Source organism: Narcine bancroftii, chromosome 12 (assembly GCF_036971445.1).
Source record: "Narcine bancroftii isolate sNarBan1 chromosome 12, sNarBan1.hap1, whole genome shotgun sequence".
NCBI classification, from domain to species: domain Eukaryota; kingdom Metazoa; phylum Chordata; class Chondrichthyes; order Torpediniformes; family Narcinidae; genus Narcine; species Narcine bancroftii.
In genome coordinates this window covers 17,997,469-18,022,709 of record NC_091480.1, presented here as the reverse complement: position 1 = coordinate 18,022,709, position 25,241 = coordinate 17,997,469, and the positions used below count along the sequence as shown (strand labels likewise).

The following is a 25,241-nucleotide window of genomic DNA, read 5'->3' as shown; positions in this document are numbered from 1 at the left end:
AAACAGCTCCTGAAACATCGAGAGCTATAGACAGAGCCAGTGGTGGGGAGGGTGATTTTCACAATATCCAGAACTGAGTTTACAACTCTCAGCAATTTCTTGTGGCCTTGGCCAAGCAGTTCCCATATCAAGCTGTGATATCTTTAGATAGGACACTTTCTAAGGTGCATGCTTAAAAGTAGATAAAAAGACTAATTTCCTCAGGTTTTGAAGAAATGCAGTGTCTCCAGTGCATTTTCTTGGTTGTACATCAATGGGTTAGATCAGGACAGGTTGTTGGTGATGTGTACTGCTGGGATCTCAAAGATCTCCACATCAGCACTGCTGTTCTATATTGAGGAGGGTATTCCTCGCCATTTCTGATTGTCAATGACCAGCCCCTTCATTTGGCTGACATTGTTATTCTGACACTCTATCATTATCTCCTTTCTATACTCTGGCTTCTTGTTTTAAATTTTGCTGGTGACAGTGGTGTCATCTGCAATCTTGTCGATGGAGCTTAGGCAGCATTTGGCCACATAGTCATGACTGTTTGGCAAGTGTGCTGTAAGTTACAGTAAAAAGATTTCTGATTGTAAAAGGGACTTGTTAACAAATAACATTTGATGAGGAACATAGTTTTGACTGCCTTCAGAAATCTTTATTTTGTGAAGCACTCGAATTATTTTTTGTTGTGGAAGCACCAGTGTTCTTTTAGACAATAATTAATCCCTTTAGTGGACACAGATGCAGTCTGGGCATGATGTCCAGCTCACCCAGGGAAGTGCACACATAATACATCACCTTGCCTTTCTCAATGTAGTGATTGCCGCGTGGCCACTGTCTGGCTTGCCAGGTAAGAGATCACAGCAAATGGGCCCTCCTACATTACTGTATCTTAGCTACACCTTCTCATTGATGCCCCCCAGATTTGTTATGTTGTGGTGCACTGAGTATCTGGATGTATAACCGGATGGGTAGGCTGGGCTCATTAGTCTTGGTTGGCAGCCAGCCTAAGAGAAGGAAGACTCTACTTCAAACCTAGGCAGATGGGGCTCATTAGCCTCGTCAGGCCATTCATCTAGAAGAAGGATACTCCGATATAACACCTACAACCTGAAGACCTGGCTGTCACAGCATGCTAGGCTGTGGCAGATAAACCCCAGTTGTAAAGGGTGGGCTCAGTACTGAACACACTGCACTCCACCAAAAAAAAAAATCCATTTTTGCAGGCTCAAAGGACACGTCCACATCTACAAGGCTTCCGAAATCTTCATTCATGAAGCCAAGCCATAAGTCCCCTTAGCTAATATCTTGTTAATTGGTGTTCTTGGTCTTTGGTAGACCACCAATCCAGTTTAATTCCTCACTCCTAAGAATTTTTCCCCCAATCCTAAGAAGACTCCAGAACCTGCAGATTCACGTCTTGGGGGTTGTTTTTTAAAGGAATGATAGTGAATCTTTTTCAGCTAGAGTTTTGAATATCATTTTGATACACTGTCTGGTCTCACACGATGCACATTACCAATATCTTAAGAAGGATTGACATGATACAATGGGACACCATAAGAAATTAGTATCTGGCCCCCACCCTGATGGGAAAACCCTTAATGAATCCAGAGCAGGCTTTGGGAATCATCTGGAGAGAATAAAGCCAATCTCCTTCAGGAAATGTGGGAGTGACCATCAAGTTTTGTTAATGTTGATTAATATAGACCTGGTTCTTGGGCATAATTGAAATGACATGGTACTTACAATAAGTGTGGTGTAGGTAACAGCATGTGGCACCTTTTTAAGCCTGTTTGTACAGATACATACTAATATAATTTTTAGGATACAAAAACTGGCTCCCTGTAATTGAAAGAGTCGCTCATAAAGAACCATCACCAAAACCCATTTCATCCGAAAGACCTTTATCTCAATAATTATCTGACTTCAACAAATCTAAAGCCCACAAGAAAATTTTAGAATAAATTGGTAATTTAACGAATTGTGGTGTCCTTTTGCTGCTCAATTGAGGAGTAATATGTAACACTTACTGAACAACCTAAAAGTATTCCATTTTAATCTCTTTTAATTACATGCATATCAGATCCCTAAAGAAAACTAATTAATTTCAATCATATTCACAAGCACAGTTTACTTTTAGTCCAGCAGAAGTGAGGAAATAGCTGAGAAATTTCAAACATAAACTTATGAATTGACAAACTGTTAAAGGATGTTCATGCAGACATCTTGTTATCAAAATGACCTTCAGAAAATAATCATGATTAATCTTTTTCCTCTTGTTTTGAATGATGCCTTTTATACTGGCAGACTCATTGGGAGCAATCTGAACTTGAATTCTTGCTATAAAACGAGGACTGGAGGATACACAGATTTTTTTAAAAATGAATTCCCAGATCCTATTTCCAATATTGATCCATGCCCAAGAGGGGTGCAGATTGGACTTTAAGCTGTGAAATGAAATTTCTGGTGGCTGTTCACTAACTCATCTTTAGCCAGTTGCCAAATGGGATTCTTAGAAATCTTTATCCAACCTGCAAGCATGTTTTCTTTCCAGGAATGGAAATCAGTCAATTTATCCCTCAATTTAACTTTGTTATTTTCAGTCATTATGCTGTTAAGCTGAGTAAGACCTAAAGGCACTGGGAAGAATTGCATAAACTTCAGTTCAAAATCCATGAAACAAGTGATGAGAATTCACTACTTCAGTGATGCTGCTGAGTCACTTACTTTTTAAAATTTGGATGTGCAGTACAGTCACAAGCTCTTCCAGCCCACGTGTCCGTGCCACCTAATTACGACCTATGTACGTTTTGGAAGAGTGGGAGGAAATTGGAGCGCACAGAGAAAACCCATGAAGATGCGGGGAGAACGTACAAGCTCCTTGCGGACAGCGCCGGGTTTGAAACCTGGTCGTTGGCACTGTAACGTTGCGTTTTGGATCTGTGTTAATATGTAAGGAACTGTGTCATCATCCAATAAGATTATGGCTGAACTTTGTTTTTGCCTCCTACACTTTCATACCTTTCTTCATATTCTTGACCCTTTTCATGTCCAAAAATCTGTTTCTCTCAGGTTGGAGTATCCACGTGCATTTAGTCAATAAAACTGAATATACATAAATACTCTTAACATTGTTTAATATCCTTTTGGATATTGTCCCTTGTATAAAGAAATGTGTACCATGTTTATGATCTAGATCAAGCTAATATGATAATAGTCCAGTGTTTTGATCTTCCCTTCAGAGGAAGCAGTCACTCTTTTGTTTTTTAGATAAAATTTGCGTGATTTTGCTGGTCTGAAAAATATCTGAAGTCTCTGCGTTGGTCGTTCACACACAAATGACCAAAACTCAAAATCTCCATTTTCTTATGCAAGTTTAGATGGCATACTGGAAGTGCGGTTATTAAAGGGGCAGGGCTTGCAACGCCCGTCATCAGTACATCCTATCCATTAGTCCCTTGTTCACAGAATGCCTGCAATTAACTTTAGACTGCAGGCATTCCAGGAAATTTACTAGGTGTATAGGAAGTAAAATATCAAAACGGGAATGGCACCCTCATTCCCATTCCGACCTTTTTACACAGCATGTGTTCCGGGAAAATGTCAGTTATTTCCTGGAACGCAGTGGCTGTTAAATAGGATTTTTAAAAATCTCCTAATCATTTTATCCACTTTAGTTAGATTGCCCCATCATCTCAAATGCTCAACAAAATACCTGCCCACCCTACGCAATCTGTCCTAATCTAGCCTGTTGTCAATTTGATTTAGCTTGTTCTTTTAAACTTTACATAAACAAAATTGCAAAATCTCTGTGATTCAGATGATGAGCAGCCAATTGTGATATCAGGATGATGACAAGAATCACTTGAACTGAGTTTACAAGAAGCAATTTATTTAAAACCTTGATCTCTGAATGGAGTAGAAAATCCATGCACAGAAATGTGAAATTGACCTCCAATTTATTTAACTTGTTAGAAACAAGGAGTTAAGAAGAGTTTATAATTAATGTAAACTATTGTATCAAATGCCAAATGAGCAATTTTATATTAATACTGTGGAAGGGTTTTCTTGGAGTATCACTTGTAGTATGGTAAATTAAATGAGACAGTGCTGACATTTCAAGAAGTTCGTAAAGCTTCTTAAGTCGCAAACTGTAGAAAAGACAAAGGATCTTGCCATTGAAAGCAGGTGTTTACTGGAATATCACTAGATGTTTTTCTTACTGTAAACAGCTACAAAAATAGAAAAAAGAAAAAATATCCATAAGAACCTTTTACAATCTCCAAATGCTTCACTGTCAATACAGTGCTTTTGAAATCTGTTCACTTCTGTAATGCAGGATATGTGGCAGCTAAGTTGTATTCAGCTGCCCAGGTAATCTGTATTTTAATGTTACTATTTGTGGGATAAATATCGTGAAACATGAAAGTCTGCTGATGCTATGGTTGTAGTAAAAACACATAAAAATGCTGGAGGCACTCAGCCAGTCTCGCAGAACCCATAGGAGGTAAATTTGTTATACCGATGTTTCGGGCTTGAGCCCTTCTTTAAGGAATAAGCAATAAGCAGGAGAGTGTCAGAATAAAGACAAGCCTGGCAGGGGGAGGAGTCCAGACCAAAAAGGAGTTAATTGGATATGATAAGAGGAGAGGTGAGAATCGATTTTGGCTCTGTGAAAGGAGACAGAGGGAAAAGGAGAGAGAGAGCACGCTGAGGGAAAGGTGATGGGAAGAAGGTTGGGGGGGAGGGGTTATTTAACGGAAACCACTGTAGTCAATGTTTTTTTTTCCTTTTTTTTATAATTTTTTATTTTTCACACCATAAATCACATTAACCATGATACACATTTTTTCCTTTTCACACATATACAATGTCATTTTCTCCCCCCCCCTCCCTCCTCCCCTCCCACCATCCCCACCTCCCCCCTCCTGTCCATTTAAGGTATAAAATCTAGGATACATTAAACCAGTCAGACAATGTTGTCATTCAATAAAAATACACCAGAAATTCCACTGAGTCCATTCTTTTCATTTCCTTTTCCTTCCGTTAACTTAGGTAGTGATTGTCCCCGGTAGGTTTTCGCTATTGTGTTTAATATAAGGCTCCCATATTTGTTCGAATATTTCAATATTATTTCTTAAACTATATGTTATTTTTTCTAATGGAATACATTTATTCATTTCTATATACCATTGTTGTATTTTCAAATTATCTTCCAATTTCCAGGTTGACATAATACATTTTTTTGCTACGGCTAGAGCTATCTTAACAAATCTTTTTTGTGCATCCTCCAAATCAATTCCAAATTCTTTGTTTTTTATGTTACTTAGGAGAAAGATGTCTGGATTCTTTGGTATATTGTTTTCTGTTATTTTATTTAATATCTGATTGAGATCTTCCCAAAATTTTTCTACTTTTTCACATGTCCAGATTGCATGAATTGTTGTTCCCATTTCTTTTTTACATCGAAAACATCTATCAGATACTGTTGGGTCCCATTTATTTAACTTTTGAGGTGTAATGTATAGCCTGTGTATCCAATTATATTGTATCATACGTAACCTCGTATTTATTGTATTTCTCATCGTTCCAGAGCATAACTTCTCCCATGTTTCCTTTTTTATCTTTATATTTAAATCCTGTTCCCATTTTTGTTTAGTTTTACCATTTGTTTCCTCATTCTCCTTTTCTTGCAGTTTAATATACATATTTATTATAAATCTTTTGATTATCATTGTATCTGTAATCACATATTCAAAGTTACTTCCCTCTGGCAAACTCAAACTGCTTCCTAATTTATCCTTCAAGTAGGATCTCAATTGGTAATATGCCAGTGCTGTAACATGAGTTATATTGTATTTATCTTTCATTTGTTCAAAGGATAATAATCTATTTCCTGAAAAACAATTTTCTATTCTTTTAATCCCTTTTTTCTCCCATTCGCTAAAGGAAAGGTTATCTATTGTAAAAGGGAGTAACTTGTTTTGCGTCAATATTAGTTTTGGTAATTGATAATTGTTTTGTTTTATTTCTTTCTACATGAATCTTCTTCCAAATATTGAGTAGATGATGTAATACTGGAGAACTTCTATGTTGTACCAATTTTTCATCCCATTTATATAATATGTGTTCAGGTGTCTTTTCCCCTATTTTATCTAATTCTAATCTAGTCCAATCTGGATTTTCCCTTGTTTGATAAAAATCTGATAGGTATCTTAATTGTGCGGCTCTATAATAATTTTTAAAGTTTGGCAGTTGTAAGCCTCCTTGTTTATACCATTCTGTTAATTTATCTAGTGCTATCCTCGGTTTCCCCCTTTCCATAAAAAATTCCTTATTATTTTCTTTAACTCCTTGAAGAATTTCTCTGTCAGTTGTATTGGCAATGCCTGAAATAGGTATAATATCCTTGGAAAAATGTTCATTTTAATACAGTTTATCCTTCCTATTAGTGTTAATGGTAAATCTTTCCAATGCTCTAAATCGTCCTGTAATTTTTTCATTAGTGGATAATAATTGAGTTTACATAGTTGTGTAGTCAATGTTAATGGCTTCCGATTGAAGGGTGCCCAGATTAGCCTCTAGGATATCTGCGCTATTGTGATGTTGATAATGTGGTACTCAACAAATATTTATTGTCCATTTTTATTGTTTATTGGGGTACATATTGCCCACTACCCAACTTCAGGGATAACTCTACCCTCTTTGAAATGTGGCATGGCTTCTTTTATATCCAACTAAGGCTGTGGATTAATATTTAACTCTAAAGATGATTTCTCTGAGAATATTTATTCAGCAAAGGTCAACAAGGCTAACTTCTTGTGGACAAATTTCTGGAGTGGGTCTGGGAACTGAACCTACACCTTCCTGACTTGGAGGTAAATGTGTGGGTGAAACAACAGGACTCCTCTATTTTGTTGGGAATCTTGAGACTGTGCTGTTCCACTGTTACCAGAAGAGGAGATGATCAGGGATGGTTTGATCAAGACATCTGCTGAATACATTTCTAAAATGTTGGTGAATATTTGGTTTGAATTAGGCTCAGCAAATGTATGAATTTATAGTCTTGCAAACTCTAAATGGGAATTATTCCCAAAATGAACATGCAATCTTAATAATTATGGAAACCTGCTTTAAACTAAGATTCGGAGTTGTTTTTATGTATTTTCTCGCTTTATCTGCAACTCAAAATGGCAGGCAAGCTGCACAGATACTTCTATCAATGCTGCCCTAAGCTTTCCTCACTGTGATAGAGATGAGCCTCAGATTGTTCAACCCCTCTGCTGGTTTTGACAAAATCAAAAACTCACTAGATATGAATCTGTCCAACCATTTTATTATACAGCACACTTTACCACTGCATTCCAAATAAACTGGGAACATATCATTTAACTGCAATTTTTAATGTTAAAATGAATGTGTTCATTTCCCATTGTGACAACCCACTTACCAGCAAGTGAACCAGGTCCCAAAATGGTAGATCCGCTGTGGAAAATGTGAGAAGTTGACCTGCAACCAACACAGGCTTTCAACTGGGCTGATGGCATCACTTCCTGTCCATCTGACAGACGCAGTGATGCCCAGTATGCAAGCCTGGAAGTGTCAGTCTTGCACTAGACTCCACAGTATGTATATCGACATCCCAGTATATACATCAACTCAACCACGTACAGTGATTCCACGATGTCTATAGTAGCTCAGTATAGAATATTTCGCTACATTGGGGACCCCAAGTGTGCTGAAGGGTTCCTAATTATATCGGAGGTTGGGATCTGAAGCTCGATTTGCCAGTGGTTTGGACTGGACTCTGTGGCTGTGGGAGAACTGGAGGCAAATCCACGGATACAGGGTGACTCTGGGGGGGGGGTCCTCTATTTTGCTTCTTGTTCTATGACTGTAAGAGATCCTTCAATAAATTTCTGCCAATGGCAAATCTGGCTTCCCTACAGCAGACAAAATCAATTTTATGTTATATGACGATGTTTTTATTACATGACAATAAACTGAATCTTGAATTGTTTATAATGGCAACTATTATAAAACACAAAATTTCCACATACATATAAACTTTCACATTTGCAATTTTACCTTGAAGCAATTTGGTTTCTGTTATGAATTTGTTTAACAAAGACATAAGATATAAAACTAAATTTAAGTCCATCCTTCTTGTAATATCAGCATTTCTTATTAAAAATGCTGTTAAGCTTGAAAAGCCAGGAACTGCTGTTAGTTTTTCCCTGCTGCTCCTTCTTCAGCATAATTGCAAAAAAACAGTAAACTGACAAAATCCTAAGGTACTGAGGGGCTGTCAGTGAAACTAAAGTTTTTGTTTTAAAAAGCACATGGAGGCACATTGCTGATTATCACTCTCAGGAGCCCTGAAATTTATCTGAGTGCATTGCTATTCCTTCAGCTTTTAATTCAGTCTTGTGCATGTGTGGTCCAAACTAATGTGCTTTTAAAAATATTTAATTTACATAAAGTAACATTCATTTTTGTGCTTTTTCCTTTCTTTAGTTGATAGAAAGGAATTTATGTGAATCCTTCAGTGTGAATTCATGTTCAGCCAGTTGGATGACATCACCATTGCTGCAGTGGTTTTCAAAATTCCCCCAAATTCACGTTCCACCTTAAGTAATCCCTATGCTATGTACTGTGTGATTGGTAAAGGATTGCTTAAGATGGTATATGAGTGGGAAGGGAAGGTTGAGAACCCACTGCTCTGGACCCAATTGTTACTGAAATATTTTGCTAGAGAAAAATTGTCATTGGCCCATTTCCTTTGGAGAACTGAAACCCTGCACATAATGAGTCAATTAAGTATGATTGAAATGATGGTTTTCAAACCTTTTTCTTCCCATTCACATACCACTTTAAGCAATCCCTTACTAATCACAGAGCACTTATGGCATAGGGATTGCTTAAAGTGGAATGTGAGTTGGGGGGGGGGGCAATTTGAAAACCACTGCTTTACAGACATTTACATCAGGAATGATTAAATTTGCAATCTCATTATATCCTGTCATTGTTTTGATACTGTTTTCGTTATGTTCTGAGCTGCATCCACTACCTCTGTAATTTTGTCTGTGAGCAGAGCAGCTCCTGACCCACGCCATGATGCATCCAAGTATGGTCCTTAACTCTTGTATAAATTTTCAGCACAGAAACAGGCCAGTCAACCCCTCATCACTGTGCCAGTTCTTTACTGGAACAATCTAAAATTAGTTCCACTCTTCTGCCTTGATGCACTCCCCAGCTTCGAATATTTATCCTCCAATCTCTTAAAAATATATAGCCATCTGTCTTGACTACTCCCTCTGGAGAAAGCATTTGCCGCTCCAAAAAATCTCCAATAAAAAATGTCCTGACCTTGTTCCTTACTTTTGGTTGCAGATTTAAATTGATGACCTCTTGTCATTGACTCTGCAATTGGAGTAAATTGTCTATCACATTTCCATTATAAAAGCTCTTTATTTTACAAACTTCAATTAAAGGTCCTATTAGTTCTCTTGAGTGCAAATTGTTTCAGTATCTCGAGTATGACAGAACACTAAAAGATTGCAATAAAACTGAACTTGTTTATCAACAAACTGCATTCAAAAACAAGTTGTTGTGGTTTAAACACAAAGTGAAAGAAGAGATCAGATGCTGATGGATTTTAATTGATAATTGATTAAACAACTACAAGTAATTGCAGGAAAATATGGACACAAAAAGGTTGACACAAATAGAAGGATAGAATGAAGGATGCATTACTAAAGAATGTACATTATGAATAACTTGTGATTGGGGGACTTTTGGTGAGAGACACAGCTGGGGGAAGATGAGAGGAGAAGTGATGAAACCCAGAGAAGTCGATATTAATGCCGTCCAGTTGGAGGGTGGCAAGTTGGAACATGAGGTATTGTTCCATCAATTTGCAGGTGGTCTCGCTCAGGCAGTCTATGAGACCACGGACAGACATGTCAGCAAGGGATTGGGATGGGGAATTAACATGGGTGGCCACTGGGAGATTCACGCTATTGTGGCGGACAGAGCCAAGGTGCTCAACAAAGCAATCTCCCAGTCTGCATCTAATCTCTCTAATGTAGAGTAATGGATGCAGGTGTGGGTGCTCTCCTGCAGTCATAGGGGTAGGCACCAAGGGAATGATTGATAGGAAGTGAGGTGGACAAGGGAGTCATGGAGGTTGCGGTCCCTGCGGAGGGTGGAGAGGGGAATGTGTGTTTAGTGGTGGAATCAAGTAGAAACTGGCCAAAATGGTGGAGGAGGATGTCTTGGATGTGGAGGCTGGTGGAGTGGTAGGTGAGGACAAGAGGAATCCTGCCCTTGTTGGACATGGGGGCAGAGGGCCAGGGCATGTTATAGAGAAAATGTGGGTAAGAGTCGAGTTGATGGTGGTAGAGGGAGAGCCACGTTGTTTGAACAAGGAAGTACCACCATCAACTCCAGCATTTTATTGTGTTTTTGCTACAATCTCATCTGCAGACTTTTGTGGCTTATTCACATTGTATTAGTTGCCTTCTTGAATGATTCTAGTGCACCAAGAGCTTCAGATGTTAAGTTGCTTTGAATACCTTGGAGAGTGCCTATTATGCTTTTTTCTAAAACACTTTTAATCTGCAAGCTTGAGTTGATTTCTGTTGTTGGGGAAGTTGGTAATAGTTGAATACTAAAATATTGCACTAGATCATGTTGAGTTGAGAACTGTTCCACAGGATTACTGGCAGGCTTTTGCAAAATCGTCATTGTGTTCTGACCTTTTATGCTAGTAACATTCTTGAGGTCAAATGCAAGTATGAACTAATGTCTGGTTCCTTTCCTTGACTTGCACAACTCCAGAGGCATTCCAAGCTTATTGAGCCATCAAAATTCCTAGCTCCTCACCTTTGTGGATGCTGCCTCTCCAATCAGTTTCAAGGCTGAAACCTCTGACCAGTTCTGATAGAGGTTCTTGGATTTGAACATTTAACTCTGTTCCTCTTTCCACAGATGCAGCCAGACCTGGTGAGTTTTTACTGCATTTTGTTTTTATTTTAGATTTCCAACATTTGCATTTTGAAAAATAAGCTCTGTAAGGGTTAAAATGACTTGCACACATATCTGTAAGAATACCAGCAGCTAGAATATTGTTTACAAATTCCATGAGTATGCTTCCATAGTAACAGCCTTCCAGCTAAGGTTAAAGCTGTGTTTTTAACCATCTTAGAGATTTTTAGTTTTGAATTTTACTTTTGTACTGTTAGAACAAAATGAAGGCAGTCTGGATCAATCTTTTGGCCATCCTTTTGAATGCATTAACATTTTATTGTCCATTTTATTAATTGTTCTAAGTATAGTTTACAGTTTTAAGAGTTTTAAGAATGCTACTTTAGAATGGACTTCTCATTTAATGAGTCAAAGCAACACCGTGTCTATGTTGTCTGAATCCACGCTGCTGAAGACCCAACTGCGCTGGGTGGATCATGTCTCCAGAATAGAGGACCATCGCCTTCCCAAGATCATGTTATATGGCGAGCTCTCCACTGGCCGCCGAGACAGAGGTGCACCAAAGAAGAGGTACAAGGACTGCTTGAAGAAATTTCTTGATGCCTGCCACATTGACCACCGCCAGTGGGCTGATATCGCCTCCAACCGTGCATCTTGGAGCCTCACAGTTCGGCGGGCAGCAACCTCCTTTGAAGACCACAGAGCCCACCTCACTGACAAAAGACAAAGGAGGAAAACCCAACCCCAACCAACCAATTTTCCCTTGCAACCGTGCCTGCCTGTCCCGCATCGGACTTGTCAGTCACCAACGAGCCTGCAGCAGATGTGGACATACCCCTCCATAAATCTTCATCCACGAAGCCAAGTCAAAGAAAAGAAGAAAGAAAGATAAAGGGAGCTCGACGCAATAAATGCAGATTTTCCATTTTCAGTTAATGTTTGACTACAGCAAAGAAATGCAAAGATGGAGTATCTGTTTCTATTTTGCTTAACTTTTTTTCTCAGAATCTGATATTTTATCTAGTAATGAAATGTACACATTTACTGTATTCTTTTTCAGTTTCTTTTTGGACATAAGAACAGAGTCTTCACTATTAAAATTTCACTTTTTTCTTATGCTAACTGCAACTGCAAATAATTATTTATCCTTTTTATTTATTACCCCTTTTACTGTCTTGGCTTATTGAGACAATTCATACTAATTTTGTTGGTATATCTCACACTAATCTGTGTGGCTTGAGCAAGTTAGGATTTTGGTGCATCTGTGCTAATTCGAAGACAGGTTGCCAGTGTGGGAATTTGATAAGAATCAGATAATGTGTGTAATTTGGTGGCACAGGTTTAAATGGCTGGAATTGACTCCTGCTATGTTGTAAATAACATTAAAAATGTAAACTTTTCTGTACTCTTAGCTATCAAGCTTCCTCTGACCATCTCTTTACTCATCTTTTGACTTCTGCAATCTTCCCCTGGACAACCCCACCCCCAAATTCTATCTGCTCTTCCTTTAAACCACAATTCTTATTTTCTCTTAAAGTCCAGCAGTGGCAGCCTTTCTGATCACCCACTTCTCCCTGTACAACCCCTCGCACCCTATCCACTTAAGACTTGTCACTCGTACTTTTTCCCGGTTTCAATAAAGAGTTACAGCTTGAAATATTGACCTTTTTCTCCCCACTGACCAACTGAATACATTCCATAGTTTGTTTAGCTTCAGATTCTGCAGACTTGTGTGTGTCTTGGGTTTCTTTGCAATACTTCTTTTGGAATCTTGGGATGCAAACCTTCAGGTCCATTCAATACATCTGCATTGATTTAACTAATTTTCTTTCCTCAGTGATATTTTCTTCATTAAACTCTTGACCTCCCACAGTTTTTTAACAAAGAAAACTGCCAAATATTGGTTTAATTGTTTCAGTCATGAGGACATTGTAATTTCTCCTATTTCCATCTCTAGGGATCTCTTGTCAACTTTTGCAAAACAATTTAAAATGGTAATCTTTATCATTTATTTCAAGTAACATGTACTGAGTAAAGATGCATTCAACAGGATGCTCTTTATTGACTACAGTTCGGCATTTAACACCTTCATTTTTTATTCTCTCTGTATTGCACAATCAGTTTATTTACATTTGTTATCTGTTTACAGTTCTTCATTTATATACATGTATTCACTGTGTACAGATTTATTTCACTCCCAAGAGGTGATAATTCTGGCTCTCCAGCAGAAAAAAGAATCTGTGTTGGATGTCATGTCAATAAATGTCATGTCCTCTACCGGCACCACCTACGGCTCCTAGAACGCTTCCACCAGCGTTGTCTCCGCTCCATCCTCAACATCCATTGGAGCGCTCACACCCCTAACGTCGAGGTACTCGAGATGGCAGAGGTCGACAGCATCGAGTCCACGCTGCTGAAGATCCAGCTGCGCTGGATGGGTCACGTCTCCAGAATGGAGGACCATCGCCTTCCCAAGATCGTATTATATGGCGAGCTCTCCACTGGCCACCGTGACAGAGGTGCACCAAAGAAAAGGTACAAGGACTGCCTAAAGAAATCTCTTGGTGCCTGCCACATTGACCACCGCCAGTGGGCTGATAACGCCTCAAACCGTGCATCTTGGCGCCTCACAGTTTGGCGGGCAGCAGCCTCCTTTGAAGAAGACCGCAGAGCCCACCTCACTGACAAAAGGCAAAGGAGGAAAAACCCAACACCCAACCCCAACCAACCAATTTTCCCTTGCAACCGCTGCAATCGTGTCTGCCTGTCCCGCATCGGACTGGTCAGCCACAAACGAGCCTGCAGCTGACGTGGACTTTTTACCCCCTCCATAAATCTTCGTCCGCGAAGCCAAGCCAAAGAAAATCTGAAATCTAAAATTCTGATGTTTGTGATGTTACCTTTTGAGTAGATTGCAAGCCAAGCCAAAGAAGAAAGAAGAGATTGCACCACAACTTTAGATTATAAATTAACAATGAGGAAGAATTTGGTGTAATTCAGGAACATATTTTAACACCAGCATAATTCTGACTTAGTGATAAATAAACATTAACAGATTAATGTGAGGTGATATACATTGACAGGGAAAACAAACATCTGCAACTTAGAAAGTAAGAATGTGAATTTAGTAGAAGAACAAAGGAATTTATTTTCTTTACAATCTCCCCTTCTAATGAAAAGTCCATTTTGTAGTCCTTTCTATTACAACTGAGGTAAGACAGCTATTCAGTACCCAGGGAATAGGAGTCTAAAACCTTTTAGCTCATGGAACCCTTTTGGGGAGCACTTGGAAATGGCCGAACCCTAATGGTGATGTACAGTTTGAAATATATATATATATATAAAAAAGTTTAGAAAGAAAGTAAATAAACTTTCCATTCTCTTAGTTTCTTTTTTTAATCTATTATTGCGCACGTGGAATATCAGTAAAATGTCGCCAGCTCGTTTGCTGGCTTTGCGCCAGAAGAATTTAGATTCTCATTGGTTAAAAGTGATGCGTAGGCCTGACGTCTGCACTGCACCAGGTGAGATTACAGTGTTATAAAGGTGGCTTTAAGTATTGATCCAGGAAAGCAGAAAAGGTGAACAATACAAAGTGCAAGTTCAGACTGAGGAAAAAAAATTTGGATTTTCTTTGATTTAAAAAAAACTCATTTGTGGGATTGTTCTATGAACCAATGTTGTGCAATCTAAAACAAAGTTTTAAACATGGACTCCTGTGATGTGATGGTGGGCTACCTGGGCAAGTGGATCACAGAAGACTGACCACTGCTCAGTGAGCACTTCATTCCATGGTCAATTCTTCCACAGAACCCTTACTCCTTTCCACGGAACCCTGCTATAGGGTGTAGGTGGAAGGTGAGAGCAGAAAGATTTTGAGGGGACCTCAGGCAAATTTTACCACATGGGGTGGGGGGGGGGGTGGGGTGGGGTTGGTGGGTATTTGGAATGAGCTGCCAGAGGAAGTCATTGAGTTTATCCTCATGTCATTTATGACCATTCTAGACCAATATTCTATTTAGTAATATGTTTCTCCGGAATACTTTATAATTTATTATTATGAGGGTTAATGTACAAATAACCACTTTATAGATAATAGAACCAAATAGCATGGAAATAGGCCACTTAGCCCAACTCCTTCACAAAGACCAGTAGGCATGTATTAACCCCATTATGTATTAACCCCATTGTCCAGCACTTGGTCAGTAGCTCTCTTTGCTAAAGCCATGCAAGTCTTCATGATAGCTTCTTCAATGCTATCAGTGACTTGCATAGTAGATTAAGGTGCTCGCTGCTGTTCCCCTCCGAATCTCTTCTCCATTGCCCTAACCCTAAATTCTCTAGCTTTATTGGCCTCTGATATGGGGAAATGTTTCCTGCAGTCCACCATATATCTATTACAGAAAATAGCCCTCATAATTTTATGTATCTCATTCATGTTCCCCTTAACCTCCTCTTCTGTAGGAAGAGCAGACATAGATTCTCCAGCCTCTTCTGAGATGTTCCAGCAAAATACTGGTGAATTTCCTCTGCATCCTTTTGATAATCATCAAATCCTTTCTATATCTTTGGTGACCAGAACTGAATGCTGCACTCCAGTTGACTTTTGACCAATATTTTATAGTGATGGAGGATAGAGATGTGATCTTTTATTGAGTGTCCTGATTAATATCTTGCAGTATTCCATATGCCTCCCTGTTAACTTTGTCTGCGTGCCTTGCTACCTTCAAGGGTCTATGGACTTGTGCTCTGAGGTCACTCTGATCATCAGTTCTCCTTAAGACTCCACCATTTATGGTGTATGGCCTCACCTCAATGGGGCTCCCAAAAAAATAAAATTGCCTCGCGTGTCTGGATTGTATTATGAATCATTCTGATTTTTAATTAACAAAAGTGATAAAGACAAAAATCTTCCCAATTTTATTGTGAAACGTTTGAATAAACATAGTTGGAGGCAAGTCCTCCATGGTCCAACACTTGTGCTGTACGGTTTTATGCTGAATGGGAGCAAGTTTCTGTATCTAAGTTCATCTCTTCTTTCAAGAAGAGTTGTGAGATTTTTACTTGTTTTGGATTTCTACTCTTTGTATTGAAATATGCCGCTTTGTTCCAAATTCAATATGCCAAGTTGTTTTTTTGACATGCATGTAACAACTTTTGAAGGCCTGGCTATGAGGTTAATGTTAAAGCAACCCCATCGCAGTTATGGTTTTCTAGTTTTTAATTAATAGCAAATTAATTTTGGATCAATTTATGATGCCTGTTTTTTATTCTTTATTTCCTACATCTCTTGCTGGCAGAACAATTAGTGTTGAGGTGTTGGATGCATGCTGCCGTGGAGGCTTGATCTAATGTTGAAACCTGTTGAGGTAATAGGTATACGTGCCTGTCATCACCTTGCACTATAATACTGACCATGATCCTTTCTGTGGAAAATTGTCAAACCCTTGGTATCTGGCACCTATGGGGATTGCTCAATGCTGGATAAGTGAGTTTTCAGGTTGAGTCTGAGTGTTGTGAAAATGGAGAACGACTAACAGCAAGGCACGTAAATTTTAAACCTGTATTTTATACCCATCTATTTTCTGCAAATTTTTCTGCTGGTTGCTTGAATTTTGGAAGACAGGGATTTTACTGTATTGATGGAAATTGTGTCTTTCAATCAATATGGTTTACATCACTGACTGCTTTAAATAACTTGCATAATTCTGATTAACTGAGATGAACATGCAAGAAATATTAGCAGAACTAAGAAATCAATTGTGTGGAACTGGAAATGAATAGTTTACTGGATTTTACAACAGATAAAGATGCTTTAAACAAGCTGACATAGGAATTTATTTGCTCCAGGGATTAGTGCTGGGCCCACAAGTGTTCACAATATACATAAAAAATTTAGAGGAGGGGACTAAGTGTCGCCGCATTTAAATTTGCTGATAAAATTAAATTGAGTGGCAAAGCAAATTGTGTGGAGGGCACAGAGTCTGCATAGAGACATAGATAGGTTTAGTGAGTGGCCAAGTAACTGGCTGATGGAATAAAACATTGGTAAATGTGAGGTTATCCACTTTGGAAAGAAAATAAGCAATCAGACTGTTTTAACAATGAAATATAGCAGTGTCCTATTGTGCAGGGAGACAAGGGAGTGCTTGTACAGAACTGAAATTTCAGTAGCACGGAGGCTTTCTTCTGACAGTCTTTCAGCATTATTGTTCATTGTGATTTTAAAGGATGGACTTCAGAACTCTGATTTTCAACAGAAGATAAATTCTAGGTTATTCGGCATATTCTGAATTTTTGTATGTAACCCTCTTTTGTGCAATGATCATTTTGTTAGCCTTTTGGTCACTTTGACTCTATTTCCATTCATTGGATATTGTCATCCAGGTAATATACTGAAGAAAATAATTCACTTCTACAATGGATATTTTTGATGTAAATCTGAGCTTTCAAAATGGACTGAAGGCTGTGGGTCTGCGGAGGCTGCAGGAGTGCAGGAGGCTAATCTGAGGACATTCATTGGCTCTGGGGGGACTCTTGCTTCTCTTTCTCTGACTGTAAGGGGCGCCAGGTAATTTGTGCTGATGGTCTGCCTTGGGGTAGACTAAAGGAGATTTTCTGTTTTATTATATGACATTAAAAGAATCTTGTATAAATCAGGGGACTTATTTTACTTGTAGTGTTACTCATTTACACTTTCTGTTAATTTGCAGTCTTTTAGTTTTGACTGTGTACAAGTAATTTCAGTTCCGTAATGTATTGCAGTTTTATTACCTTTTCCAGCCTTATAAAAAAAAAATTAAAAATCTGCACTCATCCAGTAGAACAATGATACGGGTTTTGCTAGAATTGCCAGTGGTTCCAGAATTGTTTAAATAACAGCAAGTCTGGGTCTTGCACACATATGTAATCAAATGCTAAGGCCTGAGCTCATTCATAATGATATATTCCAATGTGCTTTGCTATTGAAGCCCTGTCTTATGGTGGAATTCTATCCATCTTACTGAGCTTCCGAGAGCTTGGATCTTGTGCAAGGTTAACCTGGAGCAGCTTTTTAAATCCTATTGATTTCAATGTGGAAAAAAGTAAGAAAAAAAAAGTTCCTTTATTTAATAAAAACAATGACCTGTGTCTGGCAGAAAGTTTTGAATTATTTAAACCCATTTAAAGTCTTTGAAGTATTTAGTGATTTTGTTTTTTTTTAAAGAATTCAAATCTTTTAATTATTTTTTTAAATCTGAAGATACAGTTGGAAACATTAAATTCTCTGACATTCAGAAACAAGGAGTAAAACACGAAAGTCTGCAGACACAGAGATTGAAGTAAAAACATAACGCTGGAGTAACATAACTTTAGCCAATGAGGGAAAGAGATCAAAGTGGAATTCGGGTAGAGAATTAGTGATGAGCGAGGAGGAAGGTTAGATTTGAGTTTGCTCTCTGAAGGCAGGTTTTCAACAATCTGTTTTGGATCTTCCCATTGTAGCAGACAACACCTGCTAAACAGCAGTTCATTCAAACCAAAGACCTCACATTGCACTTCAACTTTTCACTGGGCACGCATCACCTCCAGATCTCAGTAACTTCTGTTTAGTAAACCTAATCAGTTCAAGGGGTTCCCTTTAGTCAGCCAAAACAATCCAGACTCCTCTTCAAATAAGAAATAGTGCTTTGGAAGCCAGCAGATCCACTGAACTTGACGGGTTATATCCCTGGGGCTTAAGATAAGATAACAAGAGGGGCAATTGTTGCCTATTTATATTCTTTCAGAATCCCCATTATTTCACTGTGATCTCTTTAGACAGGCAGTCAGTGTAGAAAACTCCACTATTCAGAAAGCAGGGGAAGGGAACCACAGACAAGCAGACTGACATGAACAAATATTAGAACACATTTAGACAATTCCAAAATGTATTTATTCTGGTGAAACTTTAGAAGTTGTCAGTAGAATGATAAATGAGGGAAAAATCAGTGTATCTATTTAGGATTTTCACATTTTTTAGTACAATTCCACTCAAGAGATGGTGTCACAAAATTAAGAGATTTTTTTGGGGGATCTGGGCATTGCTAGCAAAGTCACCAAATGTTGTCTGTCTATTTGCCATAAAGGTGTTGGTAGGCAGCCTTCAGTTTTTCAGATTTATTGTCAGAAAACACATGACATCACATATAACCCTGAGATTCTTTTTCCTGTGGGCAATGTAGAATTACCACTTACTGATAATGCAAAAAAAAAACTGTACTCAACAGACACGTTAGCAAATAAAAGTAAGCAAACTGCAATGTGGAGAGAACTATAAAATCAATTAAGGGCACAAATCAGAGTCCTTAAATGAGTCTCTGATTGACAAGGGGTAGCAGCTGTTCCTGAACCTGATAGTGAGTCTTGTGGCACCTGTCCCTCTTTCCTGACGAACAGAGCCCGTGCTGGATAATGTGGATCCTTCATGATTGCTGCTGCTCTTTGATGGCACTGTTCCCTGTAGTTGTTCTCGATGGCATGGAGGATTTTGCCCATGATGTCTTGAATTCTGATGCCTTGAATTTTCTAGTAAAGATACTCCCTAATCTCTCTTGTGAAGATGCCCTGTGGTGCAGTTGGAATGAGAATTCCTTGATTTTAACCCAGCAGTGATAAAAGCCTTGTGATCTGTTTCAACTCAGGGTGGTGTACCTTGGTTCTTGGAGGTGCTGAAGTAGTTAATGGATATCTGTAGATCAAGCACATTGAAAGGATTGTGTACAGGAGGGGATAGATGATTAGGATGGTGGTTAAAGTGAGAATCAAGCTGGCTGCTTGGATAATATCAAGCCTCTGTGAAAGAATAAGTTTAATGACCACCACCCACAGGCAGCAGGAATGGTAGAAAGGGCAACTGGGACTTTGCAAAATAAACTTACTAAAATAGCTGAGGAGACAGGATTGAATTGGCTAAAGTTACTCCCCATGGCTTTCTTGGAAATGAGAATTACACCTCACAGTGGTACAGGATTAATGCCAGCTGAAGTTTTATTTGGGAAACCATTATGTACCCTTGGGCAGCTGCTAAGAATATGGAAGTTTGTTTGGATCTACATGCCCTGAGTGAACAGATGATTAGGTATGTTCAACAACTATCGGTAACTAAAATTCTTGAGACTTGACATTTACAGGTTCAAAACTCTCAAAGGAAGGAAGTCCAACTGGAAATAACGATACCTGGTCTCCAGCAAGGAGATTGTTTTGATCAGGAACTGGGGGCAGAAGAAGTTGGCTCCTAAGTGGAAGGGTCCATTTCAGATATTACTTACCGCACCCAGGGCAGTAAAGGTTGAAGAGCAATCCCGGTGAATACACTTTGAGGATCAGCAAGAGGAGGGAGAACTTGTGATGTCATTGAAACCCGAGTCACTTTTTAACAGGACACCACGGACATTGTATATATTGATGGGATTGCAGGAATTTATTCTGGGATTTTTTTTGTCATTCTTCAGATAATGAGGGGAACCCTTCACTTGAGTGCAAGCGAGAATGACATAACAATACATACTTGCGAATGTCTCTCCTATATGTTAAGACCATGGGTTTGTGCCCATTTACCATCCCACAGTGGTCAGGTAGTTCTATGATGACAATACCAGACCGGAAAGACAGTAAACAACCCATATTGTAAACTTGTAAGTTACTTGTTCAATAATTGGTGCATGCCTGAATATAATTTGTCCCTTACACCTTCCTACATTAGGTTGAACAAGTTTACTAAGGGTGGTGGACCACTTTTGTCCAGGGGATATGTATTAACAATAATCAGAATCAGAATTTATTGTCGTGAGCAAATCATAAAATTCGGTGTTTTTTCAGTGGTATCATAGAGCAAACATGCATATTATAACCATCTTATGATACTACTATAAAAAATAAAATAACAACGTTAATAGCACATGGATAATAAGGCAGTGTCTTTAGTGATAATTCAGGGATCTGATGGCAGTGGGGAAGAAGCTGTCCCTGTGCTGCTGAGTGCTTGTCTTTAGGCTCCTGTACCTTTTTCCGATGGTAGCAGAGGGAAGAGGGCATGGCCTGCGTGGTGGGGATTTTTGAGGATAGAGGCTGCTTTTTTTTTAAGACACCTCCTCAGTAGATGTCCTTGATGGGGTGAAGACTGGTGCCTGTGATGTCGCAGGCTGAGTTAACAACCCTCTGGAGTTATTTTTTCTTGTCTTGAGAGTTGGCATCTGCATATCAGGCTGTGATGTAACCATTCAGAATGCTCTCAACAGTACACCTGTAGAGGTTTGAGTCTTCAGTAATGTATCGAACCTCAAAGTATAGACACTGGCAAGCTTCCTTTGTGATTGCATCAATGGGGAGATTCCAGGACCGATCCTCAAATATGTTGACACCAAGAAATTTGAAGTTCTTGTATTCAAGTATTCTACTTGTAGCTCCTTATTATTCTTGTTTTTTTGTAAATTATACTCCTGTCTCATTTATCTAAGGTTATCGTGGAATGATAAAACGATAGAATGTGAAAGAATAATATGCTTAACAAGGGTTAATGAATTGGGTGAGAATATAGTTGCCTTATGTCCATGAGAACATGGCTGCCTTCTAACATGACCTTCCCTTTTCTGTAGTGAGATAGAAACTAACACCATAAAGAATGTAGTAAGACAAAATAAAAAATTTAAGGTTATCCAGTTTTTCCCAGCTTGTCTGCAGACATCACAAAATATTGTTGTAAAAACAGGAATTGGCAGCTGTGTGAAACATGTAGTCTCGTATAGACCCCTGCTTGAAGGTGTATAAAAATGGGATTAATAATCTATATGTTTTGAGTGGGGATCAATGTAGAGAATGAGTTACTGAACTCTTTCTTTGTACCCCTCACTCCCACTAACGTTAACAAGGCTGAATAAAGGAAACTGTTGTATGCTTAATTGGTTCTGCTGTTTATTTTATTACATTGCGGGCTAACTTTCACACCTCTTAGGAGTTGTTGACACTGTAAACATCCAGAAAAATGTTGAGAATTCCAGCACACTCCTGAATTCTATCTTTTTAGACAGTGAAAAGGCCTTAGATGTCAAAAGATGGCATTTCTGCATCTGGTTCATTTGAATTCTTGATCAGTGATGACCCTCGGTATTGATTGGTAGGATTTGTTGCGACTGTAATGTCATTGAATTTCAATGGTAGATGGTTAGACCCACTTGTGGAGAATGGTCATTGTCTGGCTTTTGTGCTGCAATCATTATTTGCGACTTATCAGCTCATGCCCAAATGCTATTTGTCTTTCAGCATGCAGGCATAGCTACTTCATTTACAGAGGAGTTGCAAATGGAATTAATGTGCGGTCATTGATGAATACCCGATTGCTGAAGGAATGTCATTGATGAAGCAGCTGAAGATATTTGGACCTTGAACACTGCCCTGAGGAACCTTCAACAAACACTGTTCTTCCCGTTCTTGAGGTATGACTGCAGGTATCAACAGTTCTCCATTTGATGCCCACATTGACTTCAGTTTTACCAAATTACCCTGATGCCAGTCAAAATAATGCCTTAATGTTGAGGAAAGTCGCTCTCCACTCTGCTCTAGATTTAATGTCTTTGCAGCATTTTTGGACCAACATCAAGAAGAGATATAGAGCCAGGTAGTCCAGGCAAATTTTAGACATTTGTGAGAAGGTTATTGATGAGCCCATGCCATTTTACCACATTCTGTTGACAACAGCTTCCATTGCTTTGCTGATGATTGGGACGATACTTATAGGATCAAGGTGGAGAAACTCAAATAGTATACTTTATATAGCAGAGACAAAGATACATAACCCTGTTTGGACACATGCCTGCATTTTGTTCATACCTTGATGAAGAGTTCAAGACCAAAACATTGGTGGTGTATTTTATCATTGCTATATTGACCTGCTGAGTTTCTCCAACATTGTGTTTTTATTCAATCGTGGTGTCTGCAGACTTGTGTGTTTTACTCTTATAAGAGCAAGAATAAATTGTAGGCAATTTTACACATTATTTTGGGTGGGGTGGCGAGAAAGGGTGTAATCTAATGAGAACTGCTTGGCTGGTCGCACAGCTCGTGCGACTGCTAAGATGGTGTCTTATCCCTTGGCCACAGCTGCATCCAGTGCTCTCAGCTGTTTCTTGATATCTTATCTGCTGAATTGACTTGAAGTTTGGTTTTGGTGATGGCAGGGACGTTAGGTGGGAGCCACCCATTCAGTATTTCTGGCTGAACAGCTTTGCAAATGCTTGATCCCTTTGTGTGCTGGATCCTTCATCAAGGATGGGAAAGTTTTTGGAGCTTCCTCTTTCCATGAACTGTTTTAATTGTCACTGCCATTCACAAATGCAGTAAAACCCCTGGTATCCGGCATCTATGGGGGTTTGGTGGATGCCGGATAAGTGTATTTTCCGGTTGCTTGAAACAATGCCCAAATAATACACCTGCATTCAAAATAAACAGATTAACAGACAAAAATACTATATTGTACTTGCACTGAACAAATGTCACTTCCATGAATATATAAAACTTAAAGCATTTTACTTTATTTTCAGTCACGTTCTTTAAAAACACTTGACTGTCGCTGCATCTGCAGGTTCCTCCCCTTCCGAAAGATGAACAATAATATTATAGATAATTAACCACCCCCTCCCTCAAGTTTACAGATAAAGGCTCTGAACAGAGCAATTCTTATTAAGCAAGGATAAGGAAACACTTTAAGTGATTCATCCCAACAGCAAGTGGCATCAACCAGCTCTTCACCCTAGGCGATGTCATTGCTGTATCACACAAGTTTCTTCAAACAGCTGCTACGAGCAAAGTGTGACCAAGGCTGGCTGAATAGTTGCTCCCCGAAATTTCAGAGAACATTTATTTTTAAAATTTTAAACGTGTATTTTTTGCCTATTTATTCTTAATTATTTTAATTTTAATTTATTTTCCTCAATTTATTTGCCAGTTGCTTGAATTCTGGATCCCAGGGCTTTTTTTTTAACTGTATATGTAATAGGGCTCTATAGCTTTGATCTGATCAACCTGCTGTGAGATTGCTTTCCTCTGTCTTTATAAGGCTGTTATAATTTTTAATATTTTGTTTGCAAATAAGTTTGTTGTGGTTAACTTTGTCACATGAAATGATGATTGGGTAATAGACAGGGAAGAGGATCAGAAGAAATGCGTGCATTTAATGAGATTTCAGAAAGACCAGGCCTTGAGCCTTACCTATTTTTTATTTATAGTGAATGGGAGAAATCAAATTGACTAATTATTTTTTTAAAAAAATGTTTACCAGATCAGGTTGGAAAGAGAATGGAAGAAGATTGCACAGATCAATGATGTGGAAAATACACATAGATGGAATATAATGTGAAGAAATCGGAAGTTTTAATTTGTTAGGCCAAATAATATTTTAAATTGTTAGTGTGCTGTGGGACTTGGATGTCCTTGTACAGTACAAAGGAATTGAAGTTAAATGCAGACGAGAAAGTAGGAAATCAAGTAGATTGTTCGTCTTCAATAGAAAAGGATTAAAGTATGAGTAATAATGTATTGATGCAGTTATAGATAGTTTTGATGACACCAGTTTTAGGACAGAATGTTTTAGTTTTGATCTCTTGCTTTCGGGAGAAAATGTTGAGTATATGTAATAAAGGGTTGAGAGTTTAATTCCTGGGGCAAATGGGTTATCTGTTGAGGCTCAGGTGCACTAGTCCGAGAGTTCAGAAACTGAAAGCCATTTCTACTCAAACATGCAACTCTTAAGAGGATAGGAAAGTGTTTCCCCTCTCTCAGTGAAATAAACAATTCCTTCAAATACTACAGAAGATGGTGAATGCCCAATGGCAGACTATATTCGAGATGGGGATCAACAAATGTGTGTACACCAGGAGCATAGAGGGATATGGGGCACAATAACTGAAGGTGGAGTAGAGGTTGATGAATGGCCTAATGATCTCCTCTGCATTGTTATCTTGTGAGAAGTAAAGATGGTCCAGCGTGAATTGGTGCATTTATGCGTAATTTCACAAATTAATAAACTTAATTGTCTTGCCTGTTCATCAAATATTTGAGACTCATTCCAAAAACTCAAACCCACTAGGCTGATGATGTATGAAGGAAAACCTATATCACTCAAAACAGCACATTTCATATGAAACATGAAACAAAGACCTATCTGCTTCTTCAGTGTGTGTAAAAGATTCCATGATATTGCTTAAATGAAAATGAACTGCAAATGTTGGAAAGTGAACGGTCATGCAGTT

The 25,241-nt window shown here is 38.6% G+C and overlaps 1 long non-coding RNA gene across 1 annotated transcript in view; it reads left to right on the top strand.

Moving 5' to 3' along the window:
* LOC138747002 (uncharacterized) overlaps positions 1–25,022 on the top strand; it is a 64,746-nt gene extending 39,724 nt beyond the window's left edge. Inside the window, exon 4 of the long non-coding RNA XR_011347228.1 lies at positions 22,258–25,022. This is a non-coding gene — a long non-coding RNA (uncharacterized lncRNA). The remainder of the gene's footprint in view (positions 1–22,257) is intronic.
* The last annotated feature ends 219 nt before the right edge of the window (positions 25,023–25,241 follow it).